An 18,162-nucleotide genomic window follows, 5' to 3' on the forward strand; every position below is an offset into this window, starting at 1 on the left:
TGTGGCAAAGTCAGCCAGCTTGCTCAGGGACTCCTGCTACAGAGATCCACCTGCCTCGGTCTGACTCCTGAGTGTTGGGATTAAAGGTGTGAGCCACCACCCAGTTTAAAGCCTTTTCTTTAAGTGAAAAATTTCGAGTTAATTAGAAAGGCATGAGGGGTACACAGATGTAATCTTATTTACTCTGGAGATTTAGGCAAGGAGGCTGGAACGTTTAAAGTCTTCCTGAGTTACAGAATTGAGTTTGAGAACAGCCTGGGCAATTCAGCCTTAAAAGAACATTTAAATAAAGGGCTGAGGAGAGGCGGTGGGTTGCTTTGCCGAGAGAGAATGCTGGAGGCCCTGGGTTCAATCTCTATCTCTAAAGCTAGGAAAGAAAGAAAGAAGATTCTAAGATCTACAATAAGGAGTCATTTCTCTATTAACCGTGAAGGAAAATGATGTCTTCGGTATGCAAAGATTATAGTCAAGATATTTGTATAATCCTGGCGGTGGTAGTGCACGCCTTTGACCCCAGTACTCAGAAAGCAGAGGCAGGTGGATCTCTGCGAGTTGGAGGCCAGCCTGGTCTACAGAGTGAGTTCTAGGACAGCCAGGGTTATACAGAGAAACCCTGTCTTGAAAACAAAACAAAACAAACAAATAAAATAGTATTTGTATAGTGAAGGTGAAAAGGGTTTCAACTTTGGGGGTTGAAGACGTAAATGGAAACCTTGTTTAGACTGTAGGCAATTGTGACTTGTCATCTATGGCGACTTCTGACCTGGCACTGGGGTGCACACCTGTAAACCAACGAAGAAGGGTTGAAAGTTCAAGATCAGCATGAGGCTACAGAGTGAGACCCATTTCAAAGCCAAAACAAAACAGTGACATCCATCAAGTCCTCTCCTGAAAGGACTGAGCATGGGCAAGAGAGGAAAACCATTTACAGTGCTAAGAGATGGTTACACAGGAACCAGTTTGGACTGGAAAATACAAGCTGCTGGAGAGGCACAGCCTGCCCATGAAGGAGCCTGAGTACATTTCCAGCCGTGGAGAAGCCTGGCTGAAGACCAAGGACGCCATGCAAAGCCAGTCTTTCCCTGTCACGAAGGTGGGCAGAAGGGTGTGAGCTGCTTTAGTATCTTGAGTGATGTTCATATAGATGTGATGACAGTATATTGTTACAAATGGTCTATCATTATTAGTACTATTATTTTTAATACAAGTCTCATGTATCCCTGACTGGTTTCTAACTCTGTATAGCAGAGGATGATGTTGAACTTCCCGTACCCTGCCTCCATCTACCAAGGGCTGGGATTGCAGGTATGTCCCACCATGTCTGGTTCATGAAGTGCTGAGCATAGGGGTTTGTGCGTGCTAGGTAAGCAATCTACCACTAAGCTACATCCTGGCCCTACATCTTCAATTTTAGTATCGCTTACTTTTAATCTTATGTGCCTATTTAAACAAACAGCTTTGTAATGTTTCCTGTCTTTGTGTTTTGAGACAGAATCTTAAAACATGCAGCCCTGGCAGATCTCAATTCCCCACTTGGACCAGTCTGACCTCTAACTTTTGTCCATCCTCCTGCCTCGACTTCCTGAGTGCTGGAGTTTCAAGTGTGCATCATCACACTCTGCAGAACTTTTGTCCTAAGCATGTATAGGGAAAAAAAAAAATCTGTTTTAATTTCAGGCATGGATCTCAGAACACAGCCCCTGCTGCAAAGGAGCAGGACTCCTGTTTCGGGAGTTTGGGATTTGCTTAAATATTCCAAAGATCAGTGAAATCCAAGTGCAAAGAGAAAGTTGTTCTTTTGACAACTTAATGAATAGCTCTGGACAGACTCGACAAAGTTGAGTCAGGCACAATCGGATTAGGCAAGGAAACGAAGGGTGTAAATATTGTTAGGGGGAAATCGTAAAAAACGTAGGCGGCTTCTGTAATCAGATTGCTTCCCAGGGATCCTTAAAGACTCCGTGGAGTGCAAGGAAATCCAACATGGAGATTCTAGATGAGGCTTTGTGGGTGCGGTTTCATGCAAGAAAGTCCACCAGGGAACGCCAATCCTTGAACCCGAATTCAAAGGCAGGGTTTTGGAACTACATCAAAAGACTGGCTTGCACGGAAAGTTTTCCAGCAAGCGACAAAGAGGCTGGAAGGCTGGAAAAAGCCTTGTGGCCGCCACCTACCGAGAAGCAGCGGGTGGGGGAGGGCGCCCGAATATTCGACTGGCGAAGGGGGTGGGCAGGAAAAAACAAAAGAAAAAAACAAACAGACGAACAAATACCACAAACTGACTAAATTTAGTGCTCTGTATTAACATCCACGTTCTTCAGACACAGACTTTTTAAACTTTTGAGTTTAACTTCGATGAACAGTTAGTTGTTACTCTCGAAAGTCATTGATCTTATTAAATAGTTGAGAAGTAAAACTAAATATAATGGACGGAGGAGGGGCTTTAAGTTAAACCTCTTTGTAGTTGTGGGAACAATCGGAATCTTTCCAGTCTTCTTTCTAACCGTAGAGGTGTGCAAGTATTCCAGAGAGGAGAAATGGAAATCACGAGTTCCCCACCCCCTCCCATCCGTTGCCTGTCCCAAGTTAGGGCAAGTCCGTTCTGGTTGCTTCTAAGGCCAGCTCTGAAAACATTGAGTTCTTTGTGTACCGGAGCTGGGGGACTTCCCTCTGCAAAATAGGCGACAGGCCAGCCCCGGGGCTCCCCTGGTCTTTGCAATGTCCCCAACTTTGCAATTTGCAAGGGAATGTAGGTTGCAAAGAGTTATTTAAGTGGAAGTTGTGGCCTGCAGCAGAAGCAAGGTGGGGAGGGCACCGCAATCTAGGTCTCCGTTTCTTTCCACCCCACTCCCCTCCCCCACCCGGACGGCCGCGCAGGCCCCAGGTGCAGCCATGTTCTTGCTCCCACCACCCGCGCTCCTCCATTGACAGTCCTAGCCGGAGAGGGCCGGGCGCCGCGGCGCTTCGGCTTGGCCTAAAGGGGGGCGGTGGGGAGAGAATCTGGGTTCATCGCGCAAGGCTGTCTGGGAGTTATAGTTCGGGGTACCCATCTGTCGTGTAGGCGAGCGCCGACTTAGAACTACAACTCCCGGTGGGCGGTGCTACTTGTGCGCACGCGCAGCGGCACCTTCGAGGAACAAAAAAAAAAAAAAAAAGGCAAAAAAAAAAGGGGGAAAAAAAGGAGGAGGAGGAGGGTGAGAGAGAAGCTCGGAGAGCAGAGAAAAGGGGGCACCGGCACCCCCCCCGCTTCCCTGCACGCGCTCGCTGCCCGCCTGCCGCGGTCACCCCGGGCTTCGTCCCTCTCTGTTTCTCCCCGCGCGAGGCGATCCGAGCGAGGAGCGAGGCCCCGCCGGGGGCGGCCATGCGGCGGTGACAGGAGCACGGTCGAGACGCACGGGCCCCCCTCGCCCTCTCACCTCCACCCCGTTCGCCAGCTCGCCTCAGCCGAGGCCCCTCCGGCCTACACCCGCTTGCTGTCCGCATCCCCCCCTCCCCGACCCTCCCGGGCTGCACTTCGGGTGAGTCCCTGTCGCCTCAGAATGTCCCCTTCCCTCGTGCCCCCTCCGCCGTCCTCTCCAGCCTCGGGGTGCTATGGCGAACAGGGGCGTTTTTATTCGACACTCTGCCCCCGTCGGGTTCCTGTGCACCGACTCGGGCGTTTGAGTTGGGGTCGCTTGGCGCGTTGTTGAGTGACGATGGGACAACTCCGGGGTGAGGAGACGGACGCGCTGTGACCCCCCACCCCACCCCAAAGTCCACTCTACTTGGGGGCCTTGGCAGCGGACGCGACGCGGCTTTTTTGGGGGATGGGGCGGCTGAGGAGGGGGGAAACGACAGTTGCACGCGCGCACCCGTGGCGCGTGGGGGAGGGCTCGCGGCGATCTTTTTATTTTATTTTTTTCTTGCGCGTGCGTATATTATAGACAGAAGCGTGCGTGGTGGTCGGGGGAGAAGGGGGGGTGGTGTTTGGGAGGGATGGTCTCGCGCGAGCAGACCCCCCGCGCGTGAACGTGCGAGCGAACCCCGCGGGGCCGCGCAGCCCTCTCCTTCGCTCTGATTGGCTGAGTCGGCTTTCCGGGGGCGCGCGCCCGTGCGCGGTGCCAAGGCCCCTCCTGAGCCCCGTGGGGTCGCGCTCGGGTTCGGTGTATGTGTGTGCATGTGTGTGTATGTATGTGTGTGCGTGCATGTGTGTGTGTTTCTGGGGCTCGCTGCTTGTAGGGCAGCAGGCCGCGCGCGATTGGCCGGCGGGCACGGTGGGGGCGGGGCGTCGGTGCCCTGGTAACTGCGGCGGGGGCCCTGGCAGGGGGGCGGGAGCACTCAGGCTCTGTTGCCAGCGCCCGCCCTGGCCGGCCGGCGCTCCGCCCTGCTCCCAGGTGGAGCCCAGCCGTGGGCTTTGTCCGAAGCTGTTGGCTTGCGGGACTCGTGGGGCCAGGACTTTTTTTGGGGGGTGGGAGGGGTGGGGAAGGAGGAGGGGATGGAAATAAACACAATGACCGGAAGGAAGACTTTAGCCTTGAGGCTATGGAAATAATCGGTCTGGTTTGGGCAAGCACCCAGACGTCCGGGTTAAGAAGAGGGATGGAAAAAAAGTTTACTCTTGTACCTCCATTTTTTTTTTTAAATCAAATTTTTGCCTTTTTGCGGGGCGGGGTGTGTGTGTGCGGGAAACTTCAGTATGTAGCCCTGGCTGGTCTGGAACTCCTTGTAGACCAGGTTGGTCTGGAACTCACAGAGATCCGCCTGCTTCGGCCTCGTAGATGCTGGGATTAAAGACCAGTGCAACCACGTCTTGCTCATGTTTTGCTTATTTATTTATATTTTAATTTTTAAGCAAGGTATTTTGTAGCTAACGCTAGCGTCGACTTGCTATGTAGCCGGAGCTTGCCTTGAGCTTATTCACCTTGTAAGTGCTAGGATCTCAGGTCTAGTTCCCAATTCTGCCCCACCTCGCGGCTTTGTGCGCCTCGGCTGCTGAGAGTGCAGGTCTGAGAAGGTGCTGGTGGGGCGCCCGCTGTGTTTGGGAACAGGAGGTGAGGTGTGAGGCCGTGCTTGTTGGCTCAGCCTGCCTGTTTGTCTCTGGGTGTTTCCAGGGCAAAGGGGAAGCTGGTTTGCAAATAAGGGGATGCAGGTACGGTACCCATGAGCACTTGATTTCGGATGTGGAATGGCTGATACTTTCTACCGCAGGTTTTTTTTTCCTTTTTAAGTCTGCTGCCTCCGGCTCCTTTGTTGCCTGAGTCCCTTGATCTTCACGCCCTGAAGGCACGGAAACTTCTCACTCCTCTGTAGTCATTTCTGTAAGGTCTTTTATGTTATGGGGTCACGAGTTTTCTTTTTTACCTTGTAAAAATATGGACCACATTCTCTTTTTTCCCTTGGGTCCTCCTTTGGTAGGGGCATGCTAATACCCGTATTTACCATGGGGGGTGGGGTGGGGAATGAAGTCTAGCATGCTTTTTAGGCAAGCAGGATTCTAGGCTGGCATTCTCCATTCGGTCATACTGCCACCCCTGTTTTACTTTTTCAAATATTGTTTTGCTAAGTTGCCCAGGTTGGCTTTGAATTCCCTCTGTAGCCCAGGTTATCTTTAAAGTTGGTAATTCCCCTGCCTCAGCTGCTGGAATAGCTGGGGTGATGGACCTTGGGGAGGGCTTAGGTTCTGCCTTCATCCCTTTGCTCTTTTTATTTATTTATATAGTTATTTTTACATTCCAGCCGCAGTTTCCCCTTCCACCTCTTCTCCAGCTCCTCCCTCTGTCTGTTCCCACCCCCCAACCCATCCACCACTCCTCCCTTTCTGTTCAGGAAAGGGCAGGTTTCTCATCAATATCAACAAAACAGTATATTAAAGTTGTAGAAGACTAAGTACGTCCCCATGTACGGGGCAAGGCAACCCAGCCTGAGGAGTGGCAAACTCTGGTCAAGTCTTTTGCCACTCTCCATGTCCTGCCAGGTGCCAAGTGTCATAGCAGCTGTACTTGAGTGTGTTTTCAGTGGCAGGTGTGCTCCTTGGCCCCTTCATGAAATTCCCGTTGTAGATGAGGCCAACTATAGAGAAGTCAGGTACTCTCTCTTTGTAAGTGGGGCACATGACTTTTCATCTGGGAGCCAGGGGTTCTCTAGCCCTCTGCTTTTGTAATGATGTCATTCCAGAGGCTGTGGTGCTGCTGGTCTGGGTTGGGGCCTTGACCGTGTCTAATTGTGTCGCCCAGGCAGGCCTGTGAGTTGCAGTCCTCCTGTCTCAGCATTCTTAAATTACAGGCATGTGCCACTAAGACTTGTTTAAACACAGGGTCCAAGTGGAAATAAATGGAACTGTTTATTCTGGATTGCCTGGAAGACTGGTTGAGAGGGTTTTTTTTAAACATTGGGGTTTTTAATTTTTTTGGGCATTGGTTTTTGCCTGTATATATGTCTGTGTGAGGGTGTCAGATCTTGGAGTTACAGTCAGTTGTGAGCTGCATTTGGGTGCTGGGAATTGAACCCAGGTCCTCTAAGGAGTAGTCAGTGCTCTTAACCGCTGAGCCATCTCTCCAGCCCTGGTTGAGAATGTTAAAAAAAGTAAATTGTAATTACAGAACTCACCTCCAGCGTGAAATGTGGCTGTGGGTTCAAGTGCCAAGTTAAATTTGAAGCTCAGCTGCACTGACAGTTATTCCCGTCTCGTTTATTATTTCAGTCATGGAGTAGTTCCCCCCTCCCCTTCACAGAGCTGGAGAACAGACCCAGGCAGTCTCCTCCAGGTGTGCTGGGAGAAGCACCCCACAGTCCCCACAGTCCCCACCTGGTGGAAGGATGGGTTGTAGGCCGGAGCGTGGCGCTTGACTGCTGTCTTTAGGATCTGTTGCTCCCCAGTCTTCTCTGCCCTCTTTGCAGTTTTACTTCTGCCCACGGGACTCTACCAGTGCAGCTCTCCTGATGTCTCCTTTGTTCCTGCAGCCCTTGCCTGTGGCGGCTCACCCCTTTCAATCTCAGCACACCTCTCAGGGCCACAGCCTGGTTTACATATCGGGTTCCAGGGGTGAGACTTGTCTCAACCAAACCAAACCAAAAAAAAAAAAAAAAAAAAAAAGGTTGGGTATGGTTTCCTGAGCAACTGAGCAGGAAGGCTGAGAGTTTTATTATACTGTCTTCCTTCAACTATGTAGGACTCTACATACCTCTGCCTATGCATTGCAGATGGACAAACACACACATATATGCACGCATACATAAATACCCCCAAGCAGACGGAAAACATATGTAGTGCTAGAGATCTATCCCAGGACCTGCATTACCAGTAAGCTGCGTCTGTTATTTGGGTCTTTTAAAGCATTGATTTACTCAAACTTTGTATCTTTGAGAGCCAACGCTTTATGTTTTTGGTAGTACTAAGGATCGAATGAGGGCTTCTGCTCATTCTAGGAGCTCTTCTGCTAACCACACCCCCGCTCCCATCACTGGTGGCTGTAGTAGGTCACTGGGTCTTCACACAGCCATTGTTTTGAGACAGCGTCTCACTGTGTAGCCTTGGCTGACCTGGAACTCAGTAGAGATGCAGTGAGATGAATGCGCCTGGTCTTGGTCATTGACTTTATTTCCCTTGTCTAGGCCTTGGGCATGCTGAGCTACTTCCTGGCCCTGGTCTTAGATTCTATAACACAAAGTTACATTATCTCACTTACGCATCTCGACTAAGGATGGCAACATACGTCATACGATCACAGAAGAAAAGGGGCAGAAAAACCAAGAATATAAAACCCATTAACTTCATGTCCGGCCCCCCCAGGGATTTTGTGTAGCCCTGGCTAACCTGGAACTAGCTCTGTAGACCAAGCTGACCTCGAACTCAGACATCTACCTGCCTCTGCCTCCCAAGTGCTAGGACTAAAGACTTGCGCCACCATGCCCAACTATTTGTTTGAATGTTTTCTTTGGAAAGAATTTGCATGGATCTGGGCAAATCTCTTACTAGCATAGAAGTACCATGTAAGAAGTGTTGGCTTGCTGGGCGGTGGTGGCGCACACCTTTAATCCCAGCACTAGGGAGGCAGAGACAGACGGATCTCTGTGAGTTTGAGGTCAGCCTGGTCTACAGAGCGAGTTCCAGGACTGGCTCCACAGTTACTGAGAAATCCTATTTCAAACCCCCCCCCCCAAAAAAAAAGTGTTGGTGCCTTCATGAGGAAGAAGCTCCAGCCTGCATTTTCTGAGTGGTGGTCTGGGTCCTCACACATGCTGCGCCAGTGCAGAGGCTCCCGCGTTGAGTGTCAACCCTGACTTCTAGCCCCAAATTTGCCAGTGCAGTCTTTCGTTACTTCCACCTTTTCTCTTCTCTCTTGACAGTTTATTCGTAGACTATTTATAACAAATACATAAAATTAGGTTGGATTCAACCACACATTGAACAAATCACATGCACAGAAAAGGGGGGCTGGCTCAGTTGTTAAGGTGCTCGCCAGGCGAGCATACGGATTGGGGTTGCTCATTGGCACCCACATAGGAAAGCCAGCTACAACAGCATCCCGGGGCTGACCCACTCTCACTGAGACCGTGACTTCCAGGTCCAGTGAAAGATTGTCTCAGACCCAGGTGGCACTCTTGAGCAAGATCTCTGCCTTCTATACACATCCATCCATCCATTTATCCATCCATCACAGACGCAGAAGGATGCAGTGACTCTCGAGTACTGCTTAACTTTAGCCTCCACATTTACTGGACATAGGATTTGGCAGAGTGCATTCACAGCAAAGAAATGTTTGTGCTGGCTAAGTATACATCTAAACATTCAAAGCCAGTGTTTACAAAATACCAGTGTGGGACTCTACCAGAGAACATGTTTCTGTTCCCAGCACCCATGTTGGGCAGCTCACGGCCTGTAACTCTAGCCCTGGGGTGTCTGATACCTTCTTCATACACCTGAATCACATACATATTTACATACACATAGGCATACATTTGCTCATAAATACCCCCCCCCCCTTCCTGAGACAGGGTTGGCTGTCCTGGAATTCTGTTCCTCATACAGAGATCTGCCTGTCTCTGCCTCACAAATGCTGCCATTATTAAAGGCATGTGCCACCACTGCCCAGCATAAAAATAAATCTTAACGACAAATTAAGCTCTGTGCTTTAAGAAATGTTAAGCATAAAAACTAAAGTATATTTAAAAAGCAAGAGAAATGGAAGTAAACATAGCACTGTGCACACTAGTCCTGGAAAGCCGAGATGACTACTAACGCACAATGTAAGACTTTGGAAAGAGCTGTGTTTAGGCATAGCGGAGGCACAGCATGATCACAGATCAGTTCAGAAGGACTACAGCTCTTTAGAATAGTGCCCAGTGAAAAGCTCCCAACTACATGGGTGCTGGGACCCAAACTCTGGTCCCCAGAAGAGCAGAAAGTCTTAGGTGCCAGTCATCTCTCCATCCCCTGCATTGTCTTTATTTTTTATTTTTTTTGTGGTGCTGGGGATTGAACTTAGGGCTGTGTGCTAGGCAGGGACTCTACCACTGAGCCTCATGTCTAGATCTTGGGCAAAACAAGTCCCAGGTTTATAAATTTTTAAAGATAGGCATTTGGAATTAGGTGAGCAAATCATTGTGCAGGTCAAAGCGCTGACTGATTCTGATGGCGCCCCATTTATCTGCTTCATGAGAAAATAGGTTATTTTATTTAGTGCAGCGGTAATTACAGCAGTGGCCGAGAGCTGAGCCACTTTTAATTTACTGGGTTCAGGTTTAGAGTCCGTTTATAGGTACGCAGATAAAAACCACAGAAGATGTGCTTTAGGTTTGCTTAGCTTCCTTTAGTATGGCTTCACTTAGTGGGCATTTTGTAAAGTACTTAGTCACATTCCAGGGTAAGAGTGCAAGCATTGGCTATTGCGTTTTCTAGGCTACAAAAAATTTACCTGGATGCAGTTATTCAAATGCAGGTGATTTGATGTGTAGAGTAAGGTCAGGGGACACGTTGTTTGTGTGTTGGCAGAGCAGGCTCCTGTTGTTCAGAATGCTGGACTCTGGGGGTGAGGAGATGGTGGTAAAGTTCTTGGTATGTGAGCATGAGGGCCTGAGCTGGATCCTGGAACCCACGATAAAAAGATGTGCAGGCTGAGTGTGTTTATAATCCAAGTGCTGGGAAGTAGAGCAGGTGGGTTTCTGGGGCTCCCTGGCCAGCCAGCCTAATGGGTAAGCTCCAGATCCATGGAGATTCAGTCTCAAAAATCTAATTTGGCTCCGTAAGAGCAATACAGGAAATTGACCACTGGCTCCACACCTGTGCTTGTGTGTGTGTGTGTAAGGGTGAGTTGGGGTGGGTGTTGATTTTCTTTTCTTTCTCCTGAAATAGCCCAGATCCCAGTCAAACTTGTTAAAGCTGAGGATAGCCTTGAACCCCTCATAGTCTGGCTTTACCTCCCAAGTGCTGGGTTTACAGATGTACGCTACTACACCTGCTGTGGGCATCTTCTCGAGTGTTTCCCTGATTCTTCTGGATAGATAGGATTTCCCTTTTGGATCCTGTTCGCCTCATTAGTGGACTTGGGCTTAATGGCTCTCATCTCACCTTGGCTTTAAAGCAGAGCTACTTCAATTTTCTACTCTTCACAACCTTTTCCCCTGAGAATCTTTATGTGACCCATGTATAGATTTTAGGTAGGTATACAAATTAAACTTTTACTGATAACAAATCATAAATATATTTTAAATAATTTTTGTTCATAAAATTTTACTTTTTATTAAAGAGGGGATCTGCTGGGTGTAGTGGTGTGTGCCTTTAATCTAATCCCTGCACTGCTGGGACTGAGGCAGACAGATCTCTGTGAGTTTGAGGCCAACTTGGTCTACATGGTGAGTCCCAGGCCAGCCCTGGCTGTCAAGTGGTTCTTGGTTCCCTTGTCACACTCACCCCATTAAAGAAAGGGAGTGGGGTGGTGTGGGTTCTGGGTTTAAGCAGCCTAGTCCAGCCCAGGGCTGCTGTGCCTCTAGTGCTGACTTGGGCACCTTGCATTTCCTAGCAGTTCTTGAGTGGTTTATTTTTAAAAGATAGGTTCTTATCGTAGTCTGAGCTAGAAGTCACTTTGTAGCTGTTCTCAGACTCCCTGCCACCTCCTGCTTTAGCACCCCCAAGTTACCACAGTGCCTTCCCAATTCTGGCTTTGGAGTTCTGTGCCCCTTCTATTTACCTGTCTGTCTGTCTATCTATTTTTTTTTTAAAGACATGATCTTGTGCAGTTCAATGGATGGAACTTCATGCATAGTTAGGGAATTTCTGGTCCCTTACCCCTCAAAGAATTGGTATTACAAGCGTGTACTAACTACCTCAGTTTATGGGGTTGGGAGGGATCGAACCCAGGGCCTCCCTTACACTAGCTAAGCTTTCTGTTGACTGACCCACATCTCCAATCTTTGACCTTCTGAAGACCATAAGAGTCATTTTTCAGGATCTGTGTCAACTTGGATTTGTCCATTTCTTCCTTGTGACTTGACCCAGGCGAAGTGTTTAGAGCTGGATGTCATGGTGAGTTTTCTTTGAGCTCTGTTGGGAGAAGTCCTCTTGTCTGAAGTCAGTATTGTCTTACTTGGTTGAGGCGGAGGCTCTTCTGTTTTACTTGGTGAAGGGACAGTACTTGGGGACCAAAAAAATTGAGTTTTTTTTCCTTTCTTTTTAATTAAGCCATTCTGTTTTTTTTTTTTTATTAGAGGCTGAAATTTTTGAGGAGAATGGAAGAGATCAGTGCATGGATTTAAATATTATTATAGTGTTGTCTTAAGTCTTAAATCTTTTTCTGAAATAAATGGTGTAGATAATGGGATTATGGCAATAAGTTTACAGTGTACAGGGTCTGAAAGATCATGGGAAACTGAAGGTGGCTGGTCAGTTGGGTGATCTGGATTCCTCTCGCCAGAGTTCTGGGCTGGCCTGTAGCCTGGTGGCAGAGCACCTGCCTTTCATGTGGGCACTCAAGTGTGATTCCTAGCATTGCAAAGCAAAACAGAAGCAGGCAGATTCTGCTTGTCCAAGCCTGTAGTTTAACTCCTATGTTTTTCCTTTCTAGGGCGCTGGGGATGGAACCCAGGGCTTTGTCACTGACCTAAGTGCTATGTCATTGAGCCACACCATATCCCTGCCGCTGTTCTTAATTACAGGGAAAAGCATGGTTACCAATTGTATCAAGCAAATGTCAGCCTTTTATAATAAAAGTCAAGATTCCAAGATAAACCAATAGTACCAATAAACTACCTTAAGCACATCTAAAAATACAAATTTATGAACACAAGTTGAATAAAAATTACCATGTGGACATAGATCAAATGGAAGTTTGTTTCTAAACTGTGCTCTGTGTTTGTTGGTGTTTGGGGTTGTGATGAGCAGCTGCTTTTGGGTCAGTGCCTGGTAACTGTAGACAGAACAAGGGGTGTCTACCACACACCCTTGATGTTATGGGGAGGAAGGCTTGGCAGCTGACGGATTGCTGGAGTATGATATTTCATGATTGAGAACCCCACACACTGCAGTGTGGCTGAACTTGCTAGGATATCACCAGACCTAACTATTAATCTTTGTGTTTAGGTATCGTTTTAGAACAGTGACATTTTAGAAGATGGATTTTAACTTTTTTGAGTACTAACCATTTTGAATTTTATAAAAATTAAAAGTTTCGGGGCTGAAGAAATGACTCAGTGGTAAGGAGCACTGGCTGCTTTTCCAGAGGACCTGGGATCCCAGCTTCCACATAGCTGCTCAGAACTGTCTGCAACTCCAGCTCCAGGGGATCTGACACCAAGAAAAAAAATTAGAAATTTCTTGAGATTGAAGATCCCATTTTTCTTTCTAATTAAGTGGTAGTTCAAATTATTCATGAGATTTTTTGTCTCTTTTAGCCTTTTAATTTTGTTGTAAGTTTTAGTGACTTAAATGAGTTTATTTTATATGTATGTATGTATATATATATGTGTGTGTGTGTATATATATATATATATATATATATATATTTGAGACAAGGTATGTAGACCAGACTAGCCTCAGAATCCTAACAACCTGCCAGCCTCTGTCTCCTGAGTGCTGGGATTAGAGGCATGTGCCGCCACCTTGCTCTCAGTGCTATTAACCCTTGAGCCTCCACTCCCCATCTGTTTCTGTTAGAATGATGATAACATGTGAAAGTCTTCAAAAGCTCTCTTCCTTTGGTTCATTATAAAAATTCTCTTTCCCTTTTTGGTGCTACTGATATTAACACCAAGGATCAATAAAAGCAAAAATATAGTCAGAAAAAAATAACATGGAATTAATTACTGGCTTGTTTTGAGGTGCACCAGATCAGAACTCTGAGGACACAGACCAACCTGATCCCTGATACTGATCTCCAACAGCGCTGAGAGAATGGTTGGTGTCTGTTTTCAGAGCTGAGGGAAGGCACCTCATCTGTTAGACAGTCGCCATCTGGGGCTGTGAGACAGCAGCAACTCCAAGAAGCCATAGCAGGGAGGTGAAGAGGGAATAAAGCAATCGATAATGCAAAGCCCAAGGTCGGAGAGTAAGTGGTAAAGAAGGTTGGGGCACTGCGGCATGTGGCCTCATTACTTCTCTCCTGGCCTTGTGGAGTTTGGGTTTGCTGGGTGGGAAAAGCCAGGAACAAGCAGTGGGTAGTTTCTAGGATGCTTGGCCTGCAGTAGCAGGATGTGGCCTCCAATAGGCTGGACGGGGATCCTCTCTGTCTGTGGCCAGTGCTTGCTTAGCTGCCCTGGTCTCCAATCCTGCCCCCCCCCCCCCCCCCCCCCCCCCCCCCCCCCCCCCCCCCCCCCCCCCCCCCCCCCCCCCCCCACATAACTTTGTGTGCTTTGACAATGGCCCCAAAGCTCAAGAGTACTACTGGCTGCTTGGATGTGCTAGAGGAGCTTCAAGGGGCCTCTGCTAAGTGAGCAGGTGAAAGTCCTGGCTAGTCAGACCAGATGGTGAATCTGACAGTTTAGTTGGTGAAGAAGGGGAGGGAAATCAACACCGTGTGTGGTTCTCCAGAACGCTAATGTCATGGTCACAGTGTGAGACAGGTGCCTGGTGCAGGTGGAGAAGGCACTGAGCCTGGGTGTGGAAAACTCAACCCTGGACGTGGGTGCACGCACGGCTGTGGTAACAGGCCAGGTGCCTATCACCCCACTCAGGGCTGGCTGCACAGATTCTGCAGCTAGTTGGGACTACAGAACCCAAAAGCCACTGCAGAGGTGGCAGCAGCCCAGACATTGGCTGTGTTTTGTGTTCAATGGTGAAAATTGGCCAAAGAGCGGGGTGCCAGCCACCTCAGGCCAGTCTTCATTTCCATAACAGTGGCCTGAGGGTCAGTACGTAGAGAGGATCTCCTTCGCAATGAAACTTTGCCCTAGGTGCGTGTGAACAGGAACAAACCAGGATCTGCAGGGTTTTGCCCTGTCTCCGATGGCGATGATGAAGGAGGAGGATGTCTTCTGTGTACCTGGCCTGCTTTTCCATCCCTTTCCCATGATGCTCCTGCTGGCCTTGCTTTGTGAGACCTGTCTGATTTGCAGCACGCTGGTGCTGACTAAGCCCGTCCTGGGTAATCCTTGTTCTGTGGCTAGCCACTCAAAATGGCCCAGCCTAGGCTCTGGACTAACAAACACCTTGTTTTTGCCTTGGGATCACAGTAGAAGTATTGGCAAGTTTGTTACATGAGGCTCTTGCTTGTGTGGGAATGGTGAAGACAGACAATATGTTTTGTGTTCTTGAACTTAGCTGTACGTGGAATCCATGGAACTTTGAGATACTAACTAAATTAAGTAATAAAACTGCTTTTACACTTAAGTTGGCTTGAGTTGGGAATTTGTAACCTCACTATCTAAGATCTGCCTAATAATTCATACTGTTATCTAGCAATAAAAGTATTTACAACAGGGCTGGAGAGTTGGCTCAGTGCCTAAGAACACTTGTTTTTCTAGAAGACCTAGGTTTGATTCCCAGCACCTATGTTTTGGCTAACAATTGAAACTCCAGTTCTAGGGAATCTGATGTCTTCCTCTGACTCCATGGGCATGTGGTACACATACATACATAATACATACATACATACATACATACATACATGCAAAACACTCATACACATAATAAAAATCTAAGCTTTTTCAAAAAGCCTAAGAAATTGTTCCCATAGAGTGGCCTCTGGAGAGAAGTGGAAGAGAGGCAGAGCTTGGTGGTGGGGTGCATTTCCGACCCCATTCTCCCGCACAGGACAGACATTCAAGGGAAGTCAGAGGCCCTGGAATAGAAATACAACTGCCTACCATGCTCTTATTTGGAAAGCGCTTTGGGGTAAGAAGTTCAGATCAGCACATGCATTGAGCTCGTTGTTTAGACAGAACACCCCTCAGGTGAGATGGGAGTAGGTAAGGGCAATGGAGGATCCTTGTTTGTGGGTGCCCCAGACTTCAAATTATAGAGAGCATTAAAAAATCCAAGGCAATCAGCACATAAAGATAAAAATTAGATTAAACAAGTACATGAATACAGGAAATATGAGCAAGAACCACTAGAAATAACAGACCAAAAATGGAGAGATCTTTTAGTTACCAGAAACTTGTGACTGTCCTTTTAGGTTTGAACAAATAAAACATGTTTTTAGGGGTAGGAGACCATAACTGTGACAAAGGAATTGTGAATGGAGGGTGAGCTAGAAGAAACGTAGTTCAGCTAGAGAGGAAAGATGAACTGTGACAGGATGGTCAGAGACCTCGGGTAAAGCTAACATTCGGTGAAATTGAGCCTTTTGTGGGGGGGGGGGAGGGCAGGGTCTCACCGTGTGGCCTGGGCTGACCTCTGCCTCCTGTGTGTGTGGTTTGAGGTGTGAGCCACGGTGCCCCGGTGCCCAGCTGGAGCTGGGTCTTTATGGGAGATGGAGTGTGGCAGGGTCTGAAGAGGTGGCAGCCAGGTCTCCTCCAACCAGACACTAGCCCGTACTTAAGCCCTGCAAGTAATAATGGGAGAAAATGTGCCCTACACACATGGTGACACTGCAGAGAGCAAAGACAACACCGCAGAAACATGCAGGGCTTTAGACGCCTGGGGACCGTCTTCAGAGGACGCTGCAGATGACTTCTGGGGGCAGCAGTGGAAGATAAAATATGACGACTCCCAAAGAGGTGAAATGGCCGCAGTGTGCAGACGGAAGTCACTACTAGGCCGAGTTTCCATTGCAGTAAAAATGCCCTCAAGAAGAAAGAAGTTTTAGCAAACAAAACCAGTTTGTCAGTGGAAGGAAATTCTGTAGGATTGATGTCAGGCAGGGGGGATATTTGAGACGCAAGAATAAGCATAAGTAAATATGTCAGTGTTTTAAGCAGATATCAAATCACTTCAAACAAAAGTAATGCTGAATTTAAAAAAATTAGAATTATGGGCTAGAGAGATGCCTCAGTGGTTAAGAGTACTGGTAGCTGTTCTGAAGACTCAGGTTTGATTTCCAGCACCACATGGGAGCTCACACCCAACTATAACCGTAGTTCCAGGGGATGTGACCTTTCTTCTGATTACCACAGGAACATACATATATATATACGGGTAAAACACAAGTAATTAATAGAATAAAAACACTCAGAATTAAGTCAGCACGATGGCTCAGCAGGTAAAGGCACCTGCCACCAAGCCTGGTAACTGGAGTCTGATCCCTGGGACCCACATGGTGGGAGGAGAAAACAGTTGACTAGTTTATCCCCTGACCTCCACCTATCCATGGTGGCACACCCCTACCCTATACTGAGCAAACAAATGAATATAAAAACAAAACCCAGAGCCAAACAGCAAAGGTGTTAATATCACCATAACATTTTCCAAAATTCAAAGAACAAGAGTTGGGAATGATTGGCAGTTTGTACAGATAGTATAACCACCACTGGGCATTGCACAGCATCATGTTTACGATGGGCACAGGGTCTGGGGGAAGATGCTTTAGTAAGCCACTCGACTCCCATCAGCATTGTTAAGTCTGGTGGAGTTAGTGCGTTTGTATGTTCCTGGTATGATGATCACATACCAGCTATGAAGATTCCCGTACTGTTTGTTTCGGTCCTGAGAATTTTAGAACTGTTCAGTTAGGGGCCAGAGATGTCACTCAGTGGTTAGGAGGGCTAGCTACTCTGTTTACAGAGAACCTTATTGGGTGGCTCACACCTGCCAGGAACTCCATCTTCTTGGACTCCTCAGGCACTCTAACAGGTACAGATACATACAAAGAGAAACCGTACGTGCACACATTCTCTCTCTAAAAAATAGAATCTTTAAAATATGTTGAAATAGAAAAGTCAAAGTGCTTTTACTAAGATGTTGGGAACTCCATGCAGTTTGTTAGACTGCTGTGCCCGTAGGTAGAATGTGGACACCCACTAACCCCTGAGATGAGGTCACCACCCTGCGTTGCTCCGCGCTCCGTCCCCAGCCCTTTAGGCTTTGGTGGTTTGTCACTTTCCTCTGACACATGACTTGAAGCTTTATTTGTGGTCTCTTCTCAGACAGCCTGTCCATTTCCATCTTTTTCTGTGGGTGTTCTGTGTCACTAAACCTGTGGAGAACATTGTTGCTGAGATGAGAGACTCGTTTACTGGCTGAGCATCTTTGTTTTTCAACCTTTGCCTAACTCCTGTTGCTGCAGCTACCCCCACAGTGCCTCCAGGGGCTGTGAGGATGGAAGCGAATGTGTTCTATACAGCTAGGTCTCTTAGCCTTCCAGCAGGACTTTGTGTAGTGATGAGAACGCTGTATCTAGGCGCAGATAGCTCTTCTGTGCTTGAGCTGTGGCTAGTGGTCCCGAGGAACGGAACTTTTAATTTACTTTCATCTTAGCTTAAATAGAACTAGCTGCGTGTGGTGCTGGCTCCCACACTGGAGGGACACTCTGGGTTGGCTCTCTGCCTGGGATGGTTGCTTGTCTTCTTCCCACACCCTCCTCTGCAGTGTGGGAGATGCACACACCCTGAGGAGCCAGTGACCCCTCCAGGAAGTGGAGGTCTGATATCTGATGTTCTGTCTCTGCCGTCTCTCTTGAGTTCATTTCCCCCTTTCTGATGGCCCTGGGATGGAACCTAGGGACTCACACTGAAAGGAATGATGAAGGCTCAGCCAGCCCCTTTGTTTATAGAAGACACACCTGGTACCATCCCGGACTCTGCAGTTTCTGAGAA

The 18,162-nt window shown here is 47.9% G+C and overlaps 1 protein-coding gene across 1 annotated transcript in view; it reads left to right on the top strand.

The window, feature by feature from the left end:
• Positions 1-3,163: 3,163 nt before the first annotated feature.
• Gtf2i (general transcription factor IIi) overlaps positions 3,164-18,162 on the top strand; it is an 83,125-nt gene continuing 68,126 nt past the window's right edge. Inside the window, exon 1 of the mRNA XM_050166150.1 lies at positions 3,164-3,518. The gene's annotated coding sequence lies outside the window, so the exon portion shown is untranslated. The remainder of the gene's footprint in view (positions 3,519-18,162) is intronic.

Source organism: Alexandromys fortis, unplaced genomic scaffold (assembly GCF_014885135.2).
Source record: "Alexandromys fortis isolate MF-2015 unplaced genomic scaffold, M_Fortis_MF-2015_v1.1 scaffold_151, whole genome shotgun sequence".
NCBI lineage: Eukaryota > Metazoa > Chordata > Mammalia > Rodentia > Cricetidae > Alexandromys > Alexandromys fortis.